Source organism: Cardiocondyla obscurior, linkage group LG02, assembly GCF_019399895.1.
Source record: "Cardiocondyla obscurior isolate alpha-2009 linkage group LG02, Cobs3.1, whole genome shotgun sequence".
NCBI classification, from domain to species: domain Eukaryota; kingdom Metazoa; phylum Arthropoda; class Insecta; order Hymenoptera; family Formicidae; genus Cardiocondyla; species Cardiocondyla obscurior.
Window position 1 is genome coordinate 633,679 of NC_091865.1, and position 22,655 is coordinate 656,333.

General features: G+C 38.8%; 1 protein-coding gene and 1 long non-coding RNA gene across 6 annotated transcripts in view; one reads left to right on the forward strand and one right to left on the reverse strand.

Moving 5' to 3' along the window:
* Positions 1 to 22,655, forward strand: part of LOC139113346 (uncharacterized) — a 131,664-nt gene that overhangs the window by 35,337 nt on the left and 73,672 nt on the right. The window lies entirely within an intron of this gene.
* The window catches only part of LOC139113390 (uncharacterized), a 108,191-nt gene that overhangs the window by 26,011 nt on the left and 59,525 nt on the right, over positions 1 to 22,655 (reverse strand). For 3 of the 4 annotated variants that reach the window (XR_011547680.1, XR_011547678.1, XR_011547677.1), the window contains one exon: positions 20,608 to 21,570. This is a non-coding gene — a long non-coding RNA (uncharacterized lncRNA). Of the gene's footprint in view, positions 1 to 20,607; positions 21,571 to 22,655 lie in introns of those variants that run through there. The other variant, XR_011547679.1, reaches the window with a different exon arrangement.

Here is a 22,655-nt window from a genome sequence, read left to right on the forward strand (position 1 = left end):
GCTATGATACAGTACAGTGGTGCGCGGTGGTATTAGTGCGTTGCCGTTGCAACGTGGTTGGCATGGTTGGCAGAGTGGGCGACTGTGGGCATGGAAACTAGGGAAGGGAAACGAGGACAGGGGGATAGGCCACGGGGGTGTCGAAGAGAACCTACAGAACGGGGGAGGAGAGTAGTCCGAGCCACTGTACCGGGTTACCGGGAGATCGAGAGAGAGAGACGTAATACGAGGGAGAGGTAGTGTTATTGGTTTTTGTTGCGCATGCCTACTACCGGCGCCAATCTGGCGAATTATTAGCCAAGTTTAACCGGCCGGAGGTGAGATAGATTATGACAGGAGCTGGCAATTTAATACCTTCCTCCCACTTGCGCAAACCTCGAATCTCGAATCGGGGGAAAAAAGAATCATTCGATAAGTTCCCGATGTGATGGGAATGGGCGAAAATTCCACTTGTCCTTCCCTCCCCCCGTTCCCTTTCCAAGGTATTTTCCCTCCCGCACAAGCTGCAGAACTTTTATAGAGTCTTAACAGATTTCGCAATAATTTCGCAAACTTTACGATACGTTAATAATTACGTTTAGGTAAGGAGTAAGTGCTTTTATGCTGTATACAATTTTAAAGGATAAAATATATTACGATATTCTATTTAATTTTGAAACACAATTATTTACGTTTTATCAGTACTTTCCGTAAACTCGCTAAGCTTAATTTGCACATCGTTACAAGCGCTAATGCACAGCTCGCGAAAGTTTAGCTTGGATGCGGTATTTTCTGTAATTAAATTTATGAGACAATTGCGGAATAATAACAATAGTAAAATTAATAGAAATGCAAATATGGGAAACAAAGTAGCGAATGTAATTTTAATTAAAAGCGTATCTCGGCGCCTCAATATTGAAGATTCATTCGCGTCATTTCGCGATGCCGCGGCGCGATATCAATGACGATGATGATACGGAGGAAAGCGTCGGGCCTTCCAGCGACATTAACCTTTAAATTGCTGCAGGTAGCATCCGAACTACCCAGACGAGAAACGTATCTTGACTATACGCGCGTGTGCACACCGTATACGTACACAGATCTTAACCATTTTCACGGTGTGCATTTGATACCTGCAGCGGTTCTTTAAGGAGCATTCACAAGCATCTCGAGCACATTTTGCTTGCTTACGATCAACGAGATGAGATCCTCGTGGAATTGTCGGGGACTCGCTCTCCAGTATATCCGCTCGCGTTTAATATGCAACACGTCTCCCATGAACGCCGAAATGTGGCCCGAGTAAAAACCATTGAACGCTAGCAGCCCTTTCATACTTGCATTATTACGCTGCAATTATGGTTATTATTTTCCATTTGTAACGAGATAAAAGCTGGGACGACGGTTGTTGGATTAATTTAAAAGTACATTTACAATTCATTTATATTCATGATATTTACGCTGCAATTCAATTTAAATTTACTTTTTTTTTTATCTTCTTTTTTTTTTTTTTTTACATTTATAGCGACGACGAACTTCCACGCGATTTCATGCAAAACTCGTTGGTAAACATGTTAATCATTAGCAACATGCGAGTTTGATTCATAAGTACGATTAAATGTTGGTAGACATATATTTTGATGCTAGCTATCGGTAATTTTCGCAAGATGGACTAAAGTTTATACCGTGTACATTCTACGGAGGCGAGGAGGGTCGAAGGACGTGGCGTTTCCTCGAAACGTAACGTAACTCCATCGAAGTTTGCGCGTAACATTACGCTAATAGCTTTATTACGTTGCCGTACCGCGAGCGACTTGTTCGCCCAAAGTGTTTCCATCATTTTCAACATTGTCTGATCGGCTAATTTCAACGAGATGCGATAACCATAAGTACGTCAACATATCCCGGACGTGTATTGCCAATCGCGATTCTTCGGTCGGTCGGTGTAATATTACAAAGCCGATATCGTATACGTTGCGTAACGTACGCCCCGCGACATCTTATTAAAATTTATAGCCGCGACAATTAGAAAATCGCATTTATATAATGATCAATTTTACGTTAACATTTCTTCCTATTCAACGAGAAACACGAGAGCCCGCAAATCCGCTTTATGCGCTCTCCCGTTTTTGCCTGAAGTTGGAAAACTGCAATTACTTTGTTTGTCGTTTCTCAACGGTATAACAAAAGTGGGATTTATTGATAAAATAATTTATACGTTTATTGACATTTTTGCATATGTATGACATGCATTCTTTTGCATTTATAAATTTATTATTATTTTAATTACTTTCTGATTGACGTATAAAAATAATATTGCGAGGGAAAAAGAAGTGAGATGAAATAAAATAATGAAAGAGAAGAAGCGTAATACGATCGAGCTTGATAGGTAAATAAAGATGATTTTTCTACAACGAAAATGCCGTTCGCGCGTCGCGAGCCGAATGCGTATCACGCGGGCGTGGTAATAATTATTATACTAATATCATTAGCGCAGTGTGCTTGTTTAAAATTCGAATTTACGGCTCCCCGTGCGGCCCCGTGCGATCGATGCAGCATTAAATTACCTCGGAGTCGGGGGGCTAAAATTCCGCGCCGAACGAGTCTCGCGGAGTGCTTGCCTTCGTAATAAAGTCCGGCGTTGTTACAAAACATTAAGCTCGCCGTTGCTCGGCCAAATTGTGTTGCGCGCCCGCCTTTCCTCTCGTAATTTCACATCGAGTCATACAAACGGAAGAGGCGCACTCCGCTCTTCGCGCCATTATGCCTGTTGCGAAACCGTAGTTGACTACTAACCTATCGATCCAAGCATAATCGAAGCACAATTCGATATTAGACCGGGCACGAGGAGGGAGGATAACGTGGGGACGCGAGGACAGCACGAAAGAGGCAATGTAATTTTACACGCTGTTGTACATTTCACGTGTATAGCTCGCGCAGTCCTTTGACGAGATTGGATAATTCTAATACATAGTCGCGTACATGTTTGCTTGTATAGCGCGCTTTGACCAACTCCAACAGCTACAACTGTACGGATTCTCCGTCTACAGGAATGTACTAGGGGTTCCTCCGCGCTACTCTCGTCCACTTCTCCTTCCGTCGTTCTCTCTCTCCCGTTCTCTATCTACCAACTTTTTCATTTCTCTTAACTTCACCTTTATTTATCCTAAATAAATTTATAAAGAAAACTGAACTCCCTCCAGCTTTCTTTTCTATTTCTATTTCATATATGCGATATATGTATAAATGCGTATATAAAAACATACATAGGGTGCATGTACAAAACTATGTGCCCGTATCCGCGCGTATATTTGGGGAAGAATGGTGGAAATTCGCTGAATAGAAAATTCTTGAGTTAAATCTCATTTCCTCTTCAAGTTTCATAAAAGTAACTTTCGTTACTTTAACGAGAGATAAGGATAAAGATAAAGTTACCGCCCATCGAAAAGATTTCATGACGTTTTCGCAATCAAAGAGAGTAGTTACATTTTTCAAATGTTTTTACGGTAATAGCACACGAAACGTTACATTTTCACTTTGCATCTCTTTTTCCCGGGATAAAATTAATTAAAAGTGAAATATTAAAAATGAAGGCAATTTTTAAATATCTAATAAAATAATAATTAATTTTTTTAAATTTTTTTTTAAGAATATTATTTAATACGCCATAAAAAAAAAAATTCCGTGAAGCATCTAACGATAAAACAAATTTACTTTTATGCTTAAAATCGTTCGGAAAAAAAATATTAAACCACGTAATATTGTGATCACAGCCTCTTGCATACGTTCGCGCGAGATAAATTAATTTCGTTATTTATCGTTCGCGCGAAACTCGTGCTCTAATTGTAACAGACGCATAAATGTTTGAAATAGCACTTTTTTTTATTTTTCTTTTTTATTTTTTTTGCTTTAATCGTTTTTAACCGCGTTACAAAATATATTCGCCGATTCCCGTAATCCTCAACTGGCAGATCGACCGCCGCAACATTTTCGCGGTTGCAATTTTTCTCGCGCGGAGATTTTATTTAAAGCCTCGGGTCGCAAGAGTACCGGTTATTTTCGTTCTCCTGGTATTTTTAAAGCCGATGCTCTCTCCTTCACGGCGAAATGATTACTTGTAGCGGCGGTATGGGCGGAGTGATAACAAATTCCGAAAGTCTATACCAACATCGGTGTCGCCAGTTTACTCTACGTATTATCGGCGGAGAGTTACACGCTCACTATTACATCTTAACGTACATACAGGTATATACGCGGGCACACGTGCGCCAAGTATACTCGTTTGTGAAGATCGTTACCTTGTGCTCACTGAAGAAACGGCTTTTCTTCGTCTTTATTTTTTTATTTATTAATTTTTTCCTTTACCTTTCTTAAAAGTATAATGCTAAATACCTTTCGTACACCTACTATTCTAAAATAATGCCTAATCCAATCAGCTGAGAATATTATCGCGTTAAAACCGTACAGTTTTTCCGACGTCTCATGACTACATATCACGAAGCTCTTTTTTTTTCTTTTATCTTTATCGTGTACTTGGCACAGATCCGGTTACTTTTTTTTTTTTTTTTTTTCATCTTTAGAGTAGATTGCAATCTCGTGATAAATTGTTTTTGTTCCTATTGCTTCTTGAACCGTATGCGTGATGGAATATTCAGTCACCGGATAGTATTTGGCGAAATGGAGCAATTGAATCTGTATTATTTTATATCGTAGTATCCCGCCAGGGTGTGGCCTCATTTTCGTATTGAACCATTTGAACGAGCTCGAACACGCAAACGTGTTTCGAGCTTTGCTTTCGATAATCATCTACCGAATGAAAAGCACGTACGCGCCTCATTGCGTATCAGCTTACTGTCCATTTATTTTATATCGATCGATCTTCAGTGAAAAAACGTTAACAAGAATTGAAAAATTACAAATACAAACCTATTATGTAACAGGCAGGATAATGAAAATTTTGGACAGTAATTGATTTTGCTGTACCGATTCTATGACGTGCTTTTGCATAAAATGAGATTTTTTTTTTTTCCATTAAATCCGATTGAAATAAAAGTCTATAAATCTCACGAATAATTTTAACAAAATTAACGTTTGTATAAGATATTATAAAATTAATCATTCTATTAAATATGAAATTATATGTATATGAATACGTGTATTATTAATTTTTGAAAGAACATTTAAATTATGACTAAAGAAAGACTTTTCTAAATTAATATTTTTAACGAAAAAAAAATCGCTTTTATATTTTTATTCGTTGAAGAATAAATATTTTCATTTTAGTTGTTGAGACTGAATCGCGGAGTCCTAGAATGTCTTCTACAGTTTTCCAATCGCCAATATATATATATATAAATATATATACTATAGTATATACAATTTTTATATTCTTCTCTTTGAATTTCACTTTATTGAAAGACGGCCTGTATTTTTCCACTACAAAAATCTACCTTAGAGCAAAATGATAAGCTGAATGTCAACATATATAATATCCAAAACTCGAAAATAGAAATGCCCGCTATTTATAAAATAAATCTTTTGCAATTATAAATATTTCAATGAAATTGAAATTAAATTATGAGATTAAATATAAAAACAAATTTTTTTTTTTTGGGGGACGGACGATAAATTTATTTTAATGACGCAAGAGTTATTATTGTAGGTATCGCAATTAACAATGAGTGAGACACGCACTGTCATTCTACAAATAAAGATAAAATCACGGTTTACGCCTATGTGGCTTGCCCTGTCGTCCATTAAAAGTCGTCGGCCCTTGTCTCCCTCTGTGAGGAGCACAAAAACCAGAAAACGTAAAAGGCATGGCACTCGTTTGAAACCAGTTCACGCTCCGGGGGAAGCTGCGCACAGCACAGAGCAAAATAGATTGTTAACGAATGAGGCAGCGGGGAAAAGGGGAGGCTTGACAATAAGATTAACACGTGAGGAAATAATCACGTTCCTCATTAATGATGCGCGCATGGAGATCCCGATAGTAAATTATCGAACATTCCAAAGCGATATTTGCCTTTTAATCTCTTAAAAAGATGGAGAATTACGTAAAACGCTGTATATCGAAACTAATAATAATAATGGTATATAATAACGTGAAAAGATGGTGGAAACGGTAACGCTAAAAATACTAGAAACAGTCTTTCTGTTCTCTATCTCTTGAATTTTGCCGGCGAAGATCTATTATATATTTAAAAACAAAAAGTGAGGCGTTTGAAATTATAAAATATTAATTTTCGAAATGTACTGAGGGTTGTAATGAAAGAACGAATAATAAAGACACGAAATATTTTTATAACAAGAAACCAATATTTCGCTTTTAAATTTTTTCCTTCTTTCCTTTTTTTTTTAATGCAATTTTTCGACTATTACTGATAACTTTTATGCTTTTCTAATAGAAATTTTTGATGTTCTGTCACATTTCTTGAAGTTAAGTCGCGATCCAACCCTCATCCGAGTTTTCAATAGAGCATTCTTCGGTTATACCGCTTGTTTTCTTCGCCTTCAACCTAGGAGATCGATATACATATATGTACGTACATATATACGGCGGGTATTCAACGAATTGGAGTATTATGGCAAGCTTTTCTGCATGCTTCACATCGTATATTTCCGAGTATTTTCAAGATAAAAATATTCATAAATATAAATTATAAATTAAAATTTAATGTACGCTGATGAGATAAATTATTATGTGACGTTGGGCTACATACTTGATTTTTTTTTCTTTCTTTTTAAATATACGATAGCATTTAAAAGCCGATAAATTATCGTTTCCTAAGTTGCTCTTCAACTTCTTCAAATGTTCACCGTTCTTGGACAAAATTTAAAATAAATGTGCAACAGCAGATTACTCATTCGCGTAGTAAACTGCCTACTGCAATATATTTTCGAACGAGCTCAGGCTAATCTGAGTTTCATAAGACATCGGATTACGAAAGGTATTTGTAGAAAATAAAAAAAATGGAAAAAAGAATTACGATTTACGTCCAGTGGCAATCGGTCTATTCTCTTCGTCTACGTGACACATTGGGAGGGCAATTCACGTCGCCGCGTGTCATATAATCGCTTTTAAATTTATTGAATATCTATTTCCGTTGACGTCGGTTTACGCCAATGCGCCCTCCCGGAGTCCATCGTACGCGCTCGCGTCCGGAAGACACGATAGAACGGCGGTATTTCTCCTTGGATATCCCTAAGGCCCCATTGACCTACGAATCGTTCATCTTTACGCGCGACGCCTCTGATTTCCCACCTTTGACAGGTAAATGAGAGGCTGATGAGATTCGACTTGAAAATTCTCGCGAGCAAACCGAATTACCTAACGACATTCGTGCAATTAATGCGATATAATTCCGTTCTCTCGACGTGAAATGAAGGGTTATATCGTATTTTCCAATCAACACATTCACGGCCTTAATAACGATTCTAATCCGACGAGAACTATTCGGCGACTGAAACACTCTTGAAAATTCACGATTGTAACTCTTGCAGTTTTTTTTTTATACCGCTGAACAAACGTCGCCTCTCATTTTCATTATTTCACTTTCTTTTTCTTTTTCTTTCTTTTCTTTTCTTTTCTTTTTTTTTTTTTTCTACCTTTTATGCTCGATGCGAGTCACGAGGTTTTAGTGTGCGGTTAATTACGACGGAGTGGTAATTTCGATTTTACCACGACTCGAAAGCATTATGAAAATGAGGAAGGTTAATTTAATATAAATGCTAAGCAGTATCCGTGTGCACGCTCCACTGCGTCGCAATCTGCTACACGTTTGCTCAAAGCGAATGACTCGAAGCTCACGAAGCGGATATGACGAGTCTCGGGAATTCGATCATTTCTTTGAATCGTCAACTGATTTCGCGACAGATTTCTTTTTTACATCGAACGAACAAATTCAGTGTACATTCCGTCGTGATTGATAATTTTTCTTTTATCTCTCTGTTAAAAAAAAATAAAAAAAAAAAAAAAAAAAAAAAGAAAAGAAAAGGAAAAAAAAAAAATGCAAATTAAATCTCGTAACACGTTGTAACGCAATCCCGAACGAGAAATCGTCTTATAAAATATGACCTCCCATACGAATGCCTGGTACTTACACCATATTACGTCCGTATGTATATAATGCAACCATGTGTAAACATGTATACATATATCTACATACATATATATATCCTTATTCGAGTCTGGATGGGAGAGAACGACGCGTTTCCATGGCAACTCAACCCCTCCTATCAAATTTCTCTCTTTCTCTCTCCGTCTTTAGCTTTCCCCGTTTCTATCTTTTCCTCGCCTCTCTCTCGCGCCCTCACGTTCTCCGCTTATCCTCGTCTACCGGCCTCATCTCCTGCTACTCCTACTCTTAACATCGCTAGCTTCAAGCTGCACACATTCTCTTTCCCTTTTCCACCCTCCTATTCTTTCTCTTTCTCTCCTTTGCGCTTCGCCCGCTTCAGCTTTCCGCTGCGGAAGAAAACTATTCATTGTCAATACTCGAGGCCCGACATTCTCCGACCGTGAAACCAACTTTCTCTTTTTCTGTTTCTTTCTTTTCACAACGACGAATTCCCTGACTAAAGGCAGCCTTCCTCTCGCCTTCTTCTTTCACCCACCGTTCTCTCCTTTTCCTAACGACCCTACCCAGAGGTCGATGATCTTTTATCATACTTCGAAGAGGATTATTGGGGAACCTAGGGAGAGTGGGCGAGAGGGACCGTACACCGAGATCTCGTCGTGATTACGCACTACATGTATCGAGCGAGATAAACTCGCTCTCCTGGATTGATTTACCTCCAAGTAATTACGAGAACGCGATTACGGCCACGTAATTGTAAACTATCTGGCACGTTGCACGCGTGCATTATCTCATGATTTTCCGGCTGTACGATCATTCACAAAATCGACACTGAGAAATTTAGCCGATCGATTAAATATCCCGTAGCGGATAATGAGCGTGAGAAAAGAACGAATTAAATAATATAAAAAGAGGAAAAAAAAAAATTAGCGGAGAATGTCAGAGAGAAGGGGAGAGAAAAGAATGGGAATACGACAGTTATGGTTTCAAATTTCACGAACCCACGTAATTCATGTTAATTGGTATTCAGAAGGGTCAGCTATTGTGCGGTGTATCTTTCGAAAACAGCCCGGATCTGTTCGTCCGTCGACAGCTTCTAAACCTGACCCTCGACATCTCTCGCGGGAGTTGGTACAATCAGCGGCTTTGCCCCTCTCGCCCGCCGCGGCCACGAATGCGGAAATCTTTTGCCTCGCGAAGTGACTTCGAAAGGCCGGTCCGCGTTGGCGAATCGCGCCGAGAAAGTGGAGTAATAATAATTGCACGCGTCCGTTTGGATCGCGTCCACGAGATGCATATTTCGAGAGCCGTCTTTATTAAAACCGTAGGAAAGTGGGGGAGGAGGGGGCGAGGAGAGGATCCTGTCCTACGTTCTGTCGCTGTAACTCGATGTTTGCGATGACAGAATTTGCTTTTGGTCGCCGTAAATATGTAGATAATTGTATTATCCGAGCTTGTCGTATAAATTTAAATATATGAGACTTCTCATGCGATATATTCGATATTCGCATCACCGAGAAGAATACTAAAATATTTTATTGTACGTTTGGTGAATGTTTACTTTGTTTTTTTTTTCATTTTTTATTTTTTACATTGATGTAAATATTTAAATATTGACATTCGATTGTAATATTTAAATATGTTAATCGGCAAACAACAAAAGAAAATATCCGATAATCGTACACCCCGACTATTTTAAATGTCAATTTCACTTGAAAATTATTATCGACGTACCGAAACTAAACGCTATTTGCAAAATTAAACGAAGTCTGCATTACGGATTGGCGCTACACAATATTTACCAAACGTATACGTTTCGAACTTTGAAGCGGACTGGGGTCTGTTTAAGCTCCCGCGAGCGAAATCGACCGCGGGGAATGAATTCGCGTGTCATGGTTATGATCTCGCGCGTTTATGCGGATAAACGGTGGAGTCATTCAATCTCGAGATTAAAACACAGTACAATTTACCAAGATTGACTGTGATTCGGCGCGCGATTCCCTTTGCCGACGGATTTACGGGCGTTTAAGAAAAGCGGGGCCGTAGCCGATTCGAATTTCTCAGAATACCATCTGGTGCGCCGAAGTAGAAGAGCTCGGGATAGAAAAATGCTCCCGTGAGGATTTGACCTACGAGTACCGAAAATTTTTAACGGCGACGCGAAACAAAAGGCACGTTATTCGGGCAATTTGGTCCCATGGGGTAGAGGTGACAATCGATAATAATCTTGCGCGGGCTGAAGAAAAAGAGGGATATACGGTGACGTTCCCTTTTGAATGTCAAAACCATGCACTCCCGATGGATTACGGTAAATAATTTTCATTGTTAGGTGATTAGTTTGACGCTACGCAATCTCAGTCGAGTGAAGCGACGGATTAAATACTCGAGGGCGAGCAACGTGTACCTGTCGTGAAACGTTTTGCACATGAATAAGCAAAGATGAGCGCCGAAAACGTCTTTTTTTTTTTTTTTTAACAATTGTTCTTCCATTCGAACGTAAATTTTTTCGACGAAACGGCGCGCCCGAGAATAAAAACAAATAAACTTCGCGGTACGTACCGTGGAAGATATTTCCTACGAAAATTTTTATTCGCAAAGAGATAAACGAAATTTTAACATCGAGTTTATCTTGGCCGCGTCACCTTTTCGCATCGCGAAATATCCCCTATGGTCTCCGATGTTTTAAAATATTTAAACGGTCAGAAATATATTGTTCCCACTGTAAGAAAGTGGGAAAATTGAGCGAGAGAACGGGAAGAACGCGCGGAATATTACTCATCTAGATGACTTGGCAACAAAATGGCTACGCTACATCGGTGATAAAGATCTTCACTCCATATTAATTGCAATTCGAAATCACTGTATAAAATCTAACGTTGTTTTTCTCTTTTCTCCCATTAGTGCGCGAGGCGAAGCTTATCTTATCGATAGTGATATTTAATGAGTATTAAAAAATTGACTATTTCGATCGTGTATCGGTACATTTTATCTCGGTAACCCCCTTTTTTTTTTTTATTCATAACAACGGCGGATGTTGGTAAAACATTCTTCATGTTTTAGTAAAAATTCTCAACCGAAGTATATGCGTCATTAAAAATACTATGAAATTTACCCGTCCGTTATGCGCCGGAAATATAACTTGCGCGCGTGCGAGGCAGAATAAATATGCCAGCTAAAGAGATAACAGTTATGATAACGAAAATATGGAAAATGTAAAATACCGCGCGGCTTAATATGGAGTGCTCCGTCGAAAATACGAGTGTATTTCTCTATATATTATTTTATATGTTATTTATGATTTACATATATTCGTCCGCAGCAGATTTAATTAAGCAGTCGTGAAATATTTTTGTACATTAATGTACACGCTACAAAAATACGAGAATAATGGAAAACAAAATGGCAAACTTTTTGTTAGTAATAATTAAAGTTTCTGAGCATTAGTTTTTTTTTTTTCCTTTTCTTTTCTTTTTTCTTTTCCCCTCTAATCGTTAATAATGTAAGGAAACGCGCAATTTCTATTTCACAGATAACGTTTTAGATGAAACGAAAAGGTAATAATTAAACATTTAATTTATTATTATTCCTTGTTGTCTAACGACGTGCATTTAGTTTTGAAAATTACGTCGTGTTTTTTAAAAGCATAATAGGCTATTTACATACTTCACTGAGACGCCAACGCAGCAAAATACGTTACGGCATTTTTATGCACCGCGTGGTCGGTTAGTTTTGGAATTTCACATTTAGTTACAGGCACACAATAGTTAAACGAAAATAACGATTTCGATAGGAAATGATTGTGGTAAACGGGTAACGTGTTACGACGGCAAACAGAGTAACGATTAGCGGGACGTTATACGCCAATGGTGATACAGGCGAGGCTGCAGTCTGTTTAAAATCATTGGCGTGGGCAACGCTCTCCGTCGCGGCGCATATTTTACGATCTACAAATCGACGTCTCGCCGCTGGCGATCAACGCCACATCGCCTTCACCCTCTATTAATGCTACGATTGCACAATCTTTTACTCGTATTGACTTTTTAATCGCCCGTCTTTAATCGATCGAGGTTAGCGCGAACAAGAACCGGCGGAGAGGCAGGAGATGTTTCGCGATTAATATTTATTATCGGAAAAGCGTAGAAATGTATTTACCATAATCGGCTTATTAACGATTCTCGAAACCGTGTCGAAGCAGCTCGTCTAATAAATCTCCGCGGTACCTGCGCTTTGCCACTGATAAATATAGTGGCGACACGGCGCGCGTTCAAAGGAATATCTCGTTCCCTATCGCGAAATATACGTATTGTATGAATCATCGCTGCGGTGTGCATATTTTTCGTATTTTATAAGTGTTACAGCAGAGCGGTAGAAATGAAAGTCTAACCGAATCCACCTCCCGCGATACGAAATAATATATTTTGATAAACGTATTTTAGTCGTTTGAAAAATACATTACTTCTCATCCATTTGTAACGACTTTACAGACACACGCGTATACCCGCGCGCGCATACACAGAAATACACGAGTGTTCCAATTGGTATTCCATGATCGATAAATGCAATTTCCGTCGCTTCTACCATTGCCGATAATACTGCAACGAGTTAGAATCTGCGAAAATTCTCTCGCCAATCTTTTCATTTTTTTTTCCTTCATTTTTTTTTTATTTTTTTAAATTAAATAAAACATTGTCTACACTCGCGCGAGCCGAGCGATCGCCGGCCGATATTTGCCTTTCTTTCCGACGCGTGTATTTCTGTAATGCGACAAAGTCCCAGGGGCCGGGCTTTTCTCGTGCGAATTAAACGTAATCTGCGTCCCGTTAGCTTCTCATCTATGAATTTTCTGATTTCACGTATGGCCGGTTGAAAAACAGAGGAAACCTGCGCTCGCGGCCACTAATGCAGACGCCTATGTACCGTCCTTGGTACTTGCCCGCGCCGATCAAGTATTGCCCGCGCTTAAGCCGCTCCGTGCGATCGTAGGGCCGACAAAACATCACCGGCGGCGGTCGACGAGGGTTTCACAATAATAGGAAAAAAAGGCGACCCTCGCTATTCAGACCCAAAGCGGTTATTTCTCACTATAATTTAATAACGATCTGTATTTTGATAACGATATTATTTCACACACCCCGCTCGAAAGAGAGGATTGCTTTCGAAAATTTTTACCAATGTTTCGTACAGATAATTACATCACGTCGTGGAAATACTCGAATCCATAAAGGACCGCGATTGCCCTTTCATGCTGGTGGACCAGAAACTTGCAATCTTCCCAGTTTATCCCAAAAACCAATTAATACGAACAATACGACGAACCCCACCCGGTGGGTGCTGTTTCGGGGTTTTTTCGCGTCGGTATTATTCTATTTTTCACGGAGGGAGATATTGGGTCGTGCGAATAAAAGTGGAACGCATGCTTATTAGTAGAAGATAAAAGTAAAAGCATGTTGTTTCGAAGTAAAAGCATGAAGCGAGAGCGTATCCTACATTTCGCACGAATAATCTCTTGCTTTTAGCGTCAAGAATTTGCCTCGTGTGCTGAAGTACCGTACGTCAAACGCGTACAATAACTACTTTCAGCGAAACGTAATTATACAATTACGTGTGACATCCAATTCATTATTTTCATCGCTCATACCTCTGGAAATATCTTACGCGAGGTTTCCATTTGCACACGCGGATCTCATTCGCCGCGATTGCAGGCGGAGATCCCTCGATATCGTTACTTTACATTTTCTCAAGGAGATCTGTATCGCGCGTTCGGTTGCTCGAGAAGATGACCTCATTAATTTAAGCCCCCTCCCCCCTCCCCCGTAATTTTCAGCCTCGACTAATCTGTTTCTGTATTGTCGCGATCGAGGAACTTTTCTCAGACGAACGCGAACGCGTATCGTCGTTGCAAAAGCGGTTTAGCGGCTCTTACACGCGCGATTTTTTGCGAGAGACGTATAAACGCACACGCGAGGGCCTCTCTCGTCGGCGATACATTTTGCATCGTGCGTGGTGCCGCGCGGCTTACAGGTGTCGCGGTGCATCGTTCGCACGCACACGCGTGTACGACCGCACGTGAAAGTGACAAAACGGACGATGACGCATTCTCTACGTGTGTGCCGTGCGTAGACATGTACGCGCGCGTTGCCCTCCGCGTGGTCCGAAACGAAAAGACTACAAACCGGCCGCCGGGGACTAAGAGTTCGAAGATCTTTAAACGATTTCTCTATATCCGCGAGAGAAGAAAAGCGCGATCCTTACTGCACGTCGCGATTATGCGTGAACACGGAAAGAGAGAAAAAAAAAAAAAAGAAGAGAGAACGAGAATCTACCTACGAGAGACGAGACCGCGGCGTGTAATTAAAGCAGGAAAGAGAGGGGAAAAAGCAAATAGCGAGCGACGGTTTAATTAATGCGCGGGGTCTTTGTGTACGCGCGTTTCTGTGTGTTAATTAAAATTAACTGATTAAACAATTCGATGCTCTCTCTTTCTTCCTCGTGATTTTCCTCCGATAACGCGCGACGTAATCCTGCCAAATACTTGATCCGTGTAAGGACTACTACGTACTACCCGTGATAATAATTAATTAGCGATCTGCTATCACGTCGTATTGCTGACGCAGTGATTTTCCTGATAAATCGGCCGATAATGTTGCCGCGCGTAACGTCTATCGCTCGAAGAAAGACGTCGCTCGTCAATTCGACGCTCCTTATATCTTTTCGTTAGTGCAGATTTTCGCTTCAGTTAGATACGTTTGATATTTATAAACGTCTGTAACATCCGACGGACGTTCCTCGAATTTCTTTATCACTAGCTTCATCAGCTATTTCACATGGCGTGAGATGCGAATTTGACGCGGCACGTAAAATGACACGTTTCTCTTAGAGACTGCAGCAGTAAGTTTTCCCCGAACTTGTGATACTATACGTCTCTTACTTACGGCTTTAAATTATTTTAAAAGCTGTCGCGCCGTACAAAATTATTAAAATCGTCGTGTTAATTAAAAAAGTTGAATTAAATTTTAGATTATTTATATTCTAGTATTTCTACCGGGTATATCTCGTAATACGCGAAGCGTGCATTTATATTTTTGCGATTTTCTGTTTTTATTTACGTATTTTTTTTTTTTTTTTTTAAACTCTGTATTAAATTTAACGATGCAAACGCGCGCGTGTGAGGTACTGCGCCGAACAAAAACTTTCGCAAAGAACAAAAAAAAAAATTTGTCGACGTTCCAGTTACGCGTAATCTCGCGATCGTACACTTTCGCAAATAAATATTATTCCATGCTGTTTGAGAGAAAAACATTAAGCATTCCGAAAACACGTTGCGCACATCTCTACGGCTAATTATTTGTGATTTTTTGACAATTGTTTTACTGCTGGAATTTCTCCACGTATGAATTGCGCGCATAGCTTTTGTTTGAAATGGAAAAAAATATATTCATTATTAAATTTTAATACTAAATACGAAGACGGAACGAATTGTACGAATTAAAATTTAATATATTAAAACGGTATTATATAAAAGACGAGCTACGATTATAACGACGCATCGAAAATGACAACAATAGATTTTATCATCGTAAGAGTGGAGGCGAATCACGAAAGGCTATCTCGGGTCAGCGAACGATGTCTTATTCATTCAAAGTTCTATTTTGTCTCAAACATATCAAATTACTTTTTCATTATTAAATACATTACTATCCGTTGTTTTGAGATTTTAATAAAAGTTGATAATTAAAAAAAAAAAAAAAAAAAAAGAAAAAAACTTTTATTTCATAACAAAACGAAATACATGCAGTTAATGATTTTCGTTATGCGTATTTATTATAAAATTCTAGTCCGCGGAGTATATTAAAATGCATTATTATTTCAAATCGCAGTGAGTTTTAAAATTAAATTTTAAAAAGAATACAGGAAATAATGTAGCTTGCAGAATTTTATTATTGCGCGGCGAATTAAATTCTTACTGGAATTCTATTTTATGTTTGTGCTGACCCTCGAAAGAATCATTACTCGTTCGTATTACGCACACGTGCGCCCTCACGTGCGTGTATGCCCCCGCGAAAAGGGCGGAGGGCGGAGAGAGGAGAGATCCAAAAGATGGATAGAAACGAGATAGAACGAGAAGGAAGGGAGATACCGTGGGATCGGAATTTCTCGAGAATATTATTATCATTGGAAATAACGCGCGCCAATTTGATCCAGTCGAAATGCGGTCGCGTATATCCTCGCAAGTATGCGCCAGTCGCTTTACACGCGTTTGCATATGACGCATCGCAGCCGAGCGCGCAAAAATTTACGATATTACATTAAGCACGTTAATCCGAGCCGAAAGAAAGGGAGAAAGAGAGAGGCAAAATTTTAAATACTCGATATTCAATGTTTCGTTACAAAACCATCAACCTGTAACGCGCATAATAAAAAACTTTTAATCATTTAATATTATTTTTTTAATTACATCATTTTCTGAACTTACATTTTTTAAATTACAAATTGCAGCTTGTTTTTGCGTTTTATTGTTTGAATAATGAATTTAAAAATTATTCTAGCGTTTACGTAATTCCATTTTTCCCCTCTTTTTTTTTCTTCTTTTTTTTTTCCTTTTTTTTTTTATTCTGCCTCAGTCCTTTGTGTCACGGTTGAGATAATTTTGCGGGAATTAAACGTTTATCGTGCAGAAGTACATCGGCGCGAAGGGATAAGCTAGTACACGTAAGTCACAAACAAAAATTATATTCAGAAGTCACATTCATGATTATTTTACACATTATTTTATATTAATTACATAAAATATTTTTTAATCGCATTTTACTTTAATCTTTTATATGCTGTTTATGTAATTACGAAATTGGTTTTCTGCTTTACGTTTTAATTGAAAATAACGTCCCGATGAAATACGTGCCCTCGTTTCATTCTTCTCTTTCTGTCTAGCTTTCAGTATATTTAATATAATTTTTCTTTTTACCGAGATTTACCTTCTCTTAATGTGTGACATTTGCATATTATTTGACCCTTCTATTTTATATACGAAAAAGAATTCGTGCAATCATCGCTCTGCTAAATCGGAGAAATAATCCTAGCGAGCGCCGTTTAGAAATTAGATCACCTATATCTTTCTATCTCGCTACCTTTTCTCTCTTCCCTCCCTTGACTGGTTCCTTGTCAGTTTGTTTAGCGCGCAGCCATAATTTGGTTACGCAGAACGTACGAGGAGAGGATGCGATTTACTACGCGCGAGTGGCGGTTCTCCTAGCGGCTGAACGCGATGATATCGAAAGTTATTTATAATGCATCGGTGCTTTCGAAGTCGTGCGAACTCCGTATAATAGAAACCGTGTAGATCGCCGCTGCACAATACAATAGTTCGTAAAAGTATATCTAATTAGCTTATTCCAGCTTATATACCCGCTATATACATACATTATTATCAACTGTGACTTCAACCTTCTTTAGATTTTTTTTTTTTTTTCTCCTCGTTAATTTAACACCTTCGCGAGCTTTTATCTTGTTTCGCGTGCCAATTGTAATCACGGCGGCTAATTAAGACCCGATTCTACAGACGTAAAACCTTATATTCAAGTTCGATCCGAAGTGCCGGGGTGATAAATTGTGAGATGCAAAAGAGAGGAGGAGCGTTGGGAGAGCGCGGGAGAAAAGAAGAGACCGACGTCTCTTTTTCTCTCGTTACGGTTGACGAGAGTAATACGTGGTGAGAGTCCAACGAGCCGATTGTCGATTTCTATTAGGCTGGAACGCTGGCAGAGCAGTCGATAGTTTTGCGCGCGTTTATATTGTGTGCGGCCGTATGCAAGTACGATGGTGCTATGCACCTCGGCGTATTGCACTTCGCATAAAGCCCGGTTAGGTCGAGAATCAATAATCCACTCAACGCAAAAAATATCACGCTCCCAATAAGAAGAAAAAAAAAAAAAGAAACCGCAAATGCTGAAAAGTTAGTTTTCCAGGAGTTGCGATCGACAGAGGGGGAAAAGGGAATTATATTAAATTATGCATTGAGATTTTTTTTTTTTTCCACCGACCGTTGTCGAATTATACATGTTGTCGTTATGCATGAATTCGTCGATTTGGAAAGCTCGTTTTTATAACGTTCTCTCTCGCGAATCAATATTAATATATTAAATTTTAACATGTCTGGAGTAATGGGCAAACAAATTTTCATTACATTTATTTTTCAATGTTTTTTTTTTGTTTTAAATACTTCTTTTTTTTTTTTAACTGAATATATTAAAGATAAAAACTAAATGGGAGTATTTTATGTTATTTTATTTTATTTCTTTTAATTAATAAAAAATATACCGAACGTTCTTGAATTTAATTAAACGTGTATTTAATTTCCATCGAAATTATTCAAAATGTTACCGATAAATAACAGTCATTCAACGCGCTTGATAAATAGCTCGGGAAAATGGCACTATTGCTCTCTCGAGCCCAGCAATGGCGCTATATTCATGTTTCCAGTCGAAAGCTCGACTCGATCATTGCCAACGTTTATGATACCTTTCTCGGCAAAATGACGATTTTGCAATTGCAATTCTTTTTCAAAGTGCACCGAATGCTCTCCAAAATGCTAATCAATGCTCCTCGAGCAGTTAGACCGAAATTGAAACGTCAGAACATGACATTCTATTACAATCGATTTCCGAATGATAAATATCGGAGCGAATACTTGTTTAAACGAACTCTCGCCTTCGCTTTTATTTTCTCTTTTCTTTCTTACATTTCTCTTTCCTCCGCCGGTTCTATGCAAGGAGTTAAACAAGCGAAACCATCTAGTGTCGAGCAGCAATGTAGCTGATTTGCGAGGAACAACTTCGAGTCCAGACCCGGGATATTGCATAGAAGTCTAAACGATTCTCTCTCTCTCTACTTCTCCCTATCTCTCTCTGCTTGTGGTGGCCCATTTTACGTCGCGTACGAAAATCAGCAATGCGTAAAGGATGTTTACAGGAAATTCGATTAAACTGTTCTCGCATAAAGAATCGCTGAGAATCGGGAAAACCTTTCGAATCTGAGAAATCCCGGACTTTTATCATGACAAACGCGAAATGGACTTTCGACCGTAAACCCCAATATCTTTTTTATCTTCGTAATATCGATCCTACGTTACGTGAACTAAATAAAGAGAATAAATATAAAGAAGGAATGTAATTTCGCTTTTGAAATAGTTTTCCGTCACGGAAAAGAATGAAGCAAAATAGAAGTATTCGTAAGTAATATTTCAATGTAGTTACATTTTTTTTTCTTTTTTTTCCTACAGTGTGATTATTTTATGACGCGCATCGCTATATTGATGTGTATTCCGTGAAAATTAAAACTTCGCAGAAAATCGGGTTAAACGCATTCAAGGCTTGCGAGGTTTGCACGCAAACTAAATTTCTAAACTTCGCTGAGGAGGGACAAACGTGTATCGGCGGTGTTTGCGATCTCACGGACGTATTAATCGAACGTATTAATTTAATTAGGCGCCCAGTCAGCTCTCCTGTCTGTGTTTGCCGTCACGGAGCTACGTGGATCGATAGAGCCGCGCGTAGAATTCTTTCGCATGTTTTCTCCACCCCGTCTCGGAATTCCCCATTTTACCGATTCGAAAAGAGTCTCCGTAAGAGTTTTCATAACTTTGAAAGCGATCACTGCTCGTCGTTCCACTTCAGGAACGCCAGACAATAACAATCTAGCATAACCAATGTAAAGCAAGTACCAATGTACTACCAATATCGAATATCAGTGATTCGATGTAGCACGGTACAAAATAACGCAAGAAATATTTAATTTATAATCAAGCACCGTACGTACAACGCCGATAACTGATTACATTAATTTTGTCCTGTAGTCTGTCTATAATAGTTTATTTCTAACGAGGACATTATTAAATAAAAGTCTATTTATCGTATTCCTCTTAGCGATATTTTAAAAGAATTATTGTATTATATTATTATATTATTTATTATTTTCGAGTAAGCGTTTGTATTAATGGTCAAAATAACTTAGTATTAAAATAGTAACGAATTGCAAAATGACATTAAAAAAAAAAAACTCTTAACATGAAAACGCGGAAGTGTACAGAGGAAAAGAAGTTGGAAGTTGGAACTTCCGAATAAGATTTTCTGGTAGTAAATCTTGACTTTTTAACGAGTTCCTGTCGCCACGAATACGGTCAAAATCGATATTCCCCGAACGTTTTTATCCCCGGGATGGCGTAAAACAAGCGTGTCTCCATTTGTACTTTTACTATAATTAAATTTCCGTAAATTCTTATGTAATTTATTTGTAAATTCACGTTTATATGAATCAGTCACGCGTAACCTTTCACGAACATTTTTAAATGACCAGAAGAAATCACGAGTGCGCTACGCGCGCGTTATTTTTTAAGGGACCCCAATTTTAAATACGAAAAAAAAACCATGCGACTCACCAATCTGCATGAGCTTCAGCGGAGTTGAAGAATTCTGCCGGTGACTGTAACATAAAATGGAAAAGATTAATGTAGACATGCCTGTATATTAGTTAATAAAATTAATAAAAAAAAAGGTAAAAGTTTTTTTTTTTATAAAGATTTTATTTTAAAAAATTCATGCTTACCTATAAGTTGCTCCGCCGATGCATGATGCCTCCTGGTGGGCCTGCTCATCCTCTCAGGTGGGACGTGACGAGCCATCCTTCCGCGCACTGGAAACTCGCGAACGCGTCCGATTAATTAATTGTCGCGAGAATTAATTTTTTTATTTAACACTTTCGCGCGATAGTCCATGGCACTCCCGTTTTAAAATTTTTATATGAAAGAATAACGCCCCGATATACTTTGCCGAATTCCTGAAGCGACCGACGAACTCCGGTTCGTATTTGTATAATTTCGGCGTACGATACTTCTCTCCTTCGGATTTTTATCTAAGCAGAATTCTTATTTCGCTCAGATAAAAATCCAAAGAAGTGCTGAGCTGTAATAATATCAACGTAAATTCCATACGAATGTATGCAATTTACATTGATACGTAAAATTAAGATTAACACAAAATATATCAATTGGTCAAGAATTTTTTTTAATATACTCGTATTGCTTTTAAAGTTTTTATTATTGTGGGTCACCGGCGCGATGTATTAATTTTTTAATTTTATTTTATATTTATTTTATATTTTAACCTAATATGATTGTGTCGCGGATAATAGAAAATTTTTTTCCCACCCAAAATGTACTAATAAGTTCTACAAAATAAAATCATGCCACTTACGGATGCAGCGGCGGAGCGTTAAGATGATCTGTAACAAACAAATAAAAATATTAAATTATAGAGATTTCCATAATTATAAAAAAAAAAAAATATTATACGCGTCTCTGATTTTTTAATTAAATACCACAGCATTTTTGAAGCTTTAAAAACGGCAACGGTAACAAAAAATTGATTCTTACCACTGGGTTGCTCCGCCGATGCCCGATGCCTTTCCTAGGCCTCCTCCTCCTCTCAGCAGTGGACACTCCAGCAGGGATGGTCTGAGTTTTCATCTGAAACAAAAAAATTATATTTGATTAGCAAAAAATGATAAAAATTATACGTGCTGCATTATAAGTAATTACAACTATTCTATGTGAAGTATTCACTTCACAGATACCCGACACGTTATCAATCGCGAAGGTTTGGATCACATCTAATATTGTATAATAATATACAGTTGACTACGGCAGCCGACGCATACCTATGTATGTTTTACGTGATCACCGCGCGAGATGTGTACGCTGCGCCCGTGACCGACCTCTACTCTCGGTCGCCACGCAGCCATAAAAATACCTTGATAAAAAGATTTTTAGACCATGCAATCCTACACCACGAACGAACCTCCCGAATCTATCGCGGACTCGTCGATTAAAACCCTCATCCCTCGAGCCCGATTGTACCTACTCATCGACACTTCGTTCACGGCAAAGAGATGCGAACTTTATGTACACGTGCACGAGGTTTCTACTTACTTCGTATCAAAAGACGTGGTCGCCGATATGCACAATTGATCCGGGAAGGAAATTTACGCCAGATTATGGTCCCCCCTGGCCCTTTGATTACGCGTAGATCTTTAATACGTACGGAGCACGTGCTGCGTACGTACGTACGTACAGGTCGACCACTGGAGAAGGACAGAGCGAGAGTGGGGTGGTGGGGGAAACGTAGCTCGCACGCGGCACGTACGACGCTTACCCTCCCCCGTCCCCGCCGGCTACCTGTCCGTCTCTCTCTTTCTCTCTCACCTCTACACACTTCAACGCGTTATAAAAAAATTATATAGATTGAATATTTAATTACAAATTGAACCGATACCGAATTTTAAATTAAACATGCTGCCTAATGCGATAAAATGCACGAATCACGCTGCAAGCAAGCTTGCCCACGACGTTTCGTAATAAAGTCGGAAGAAGGAAAGGAGGCGAGGAAGGGTAGAAATGGGACGAGCCGAGACTTGTCGGTGCTGTTACATAAAATACAAAAGAAAAGAAAAATTGAGAAGACGAAAGATGAGCTAAAAAGAGCAAATTGCGAGCGGGAGGTACGGTTTCGAGTAGCGCAAAATTTAATTCTTTTTTTTCCTACCTTTTCTCAA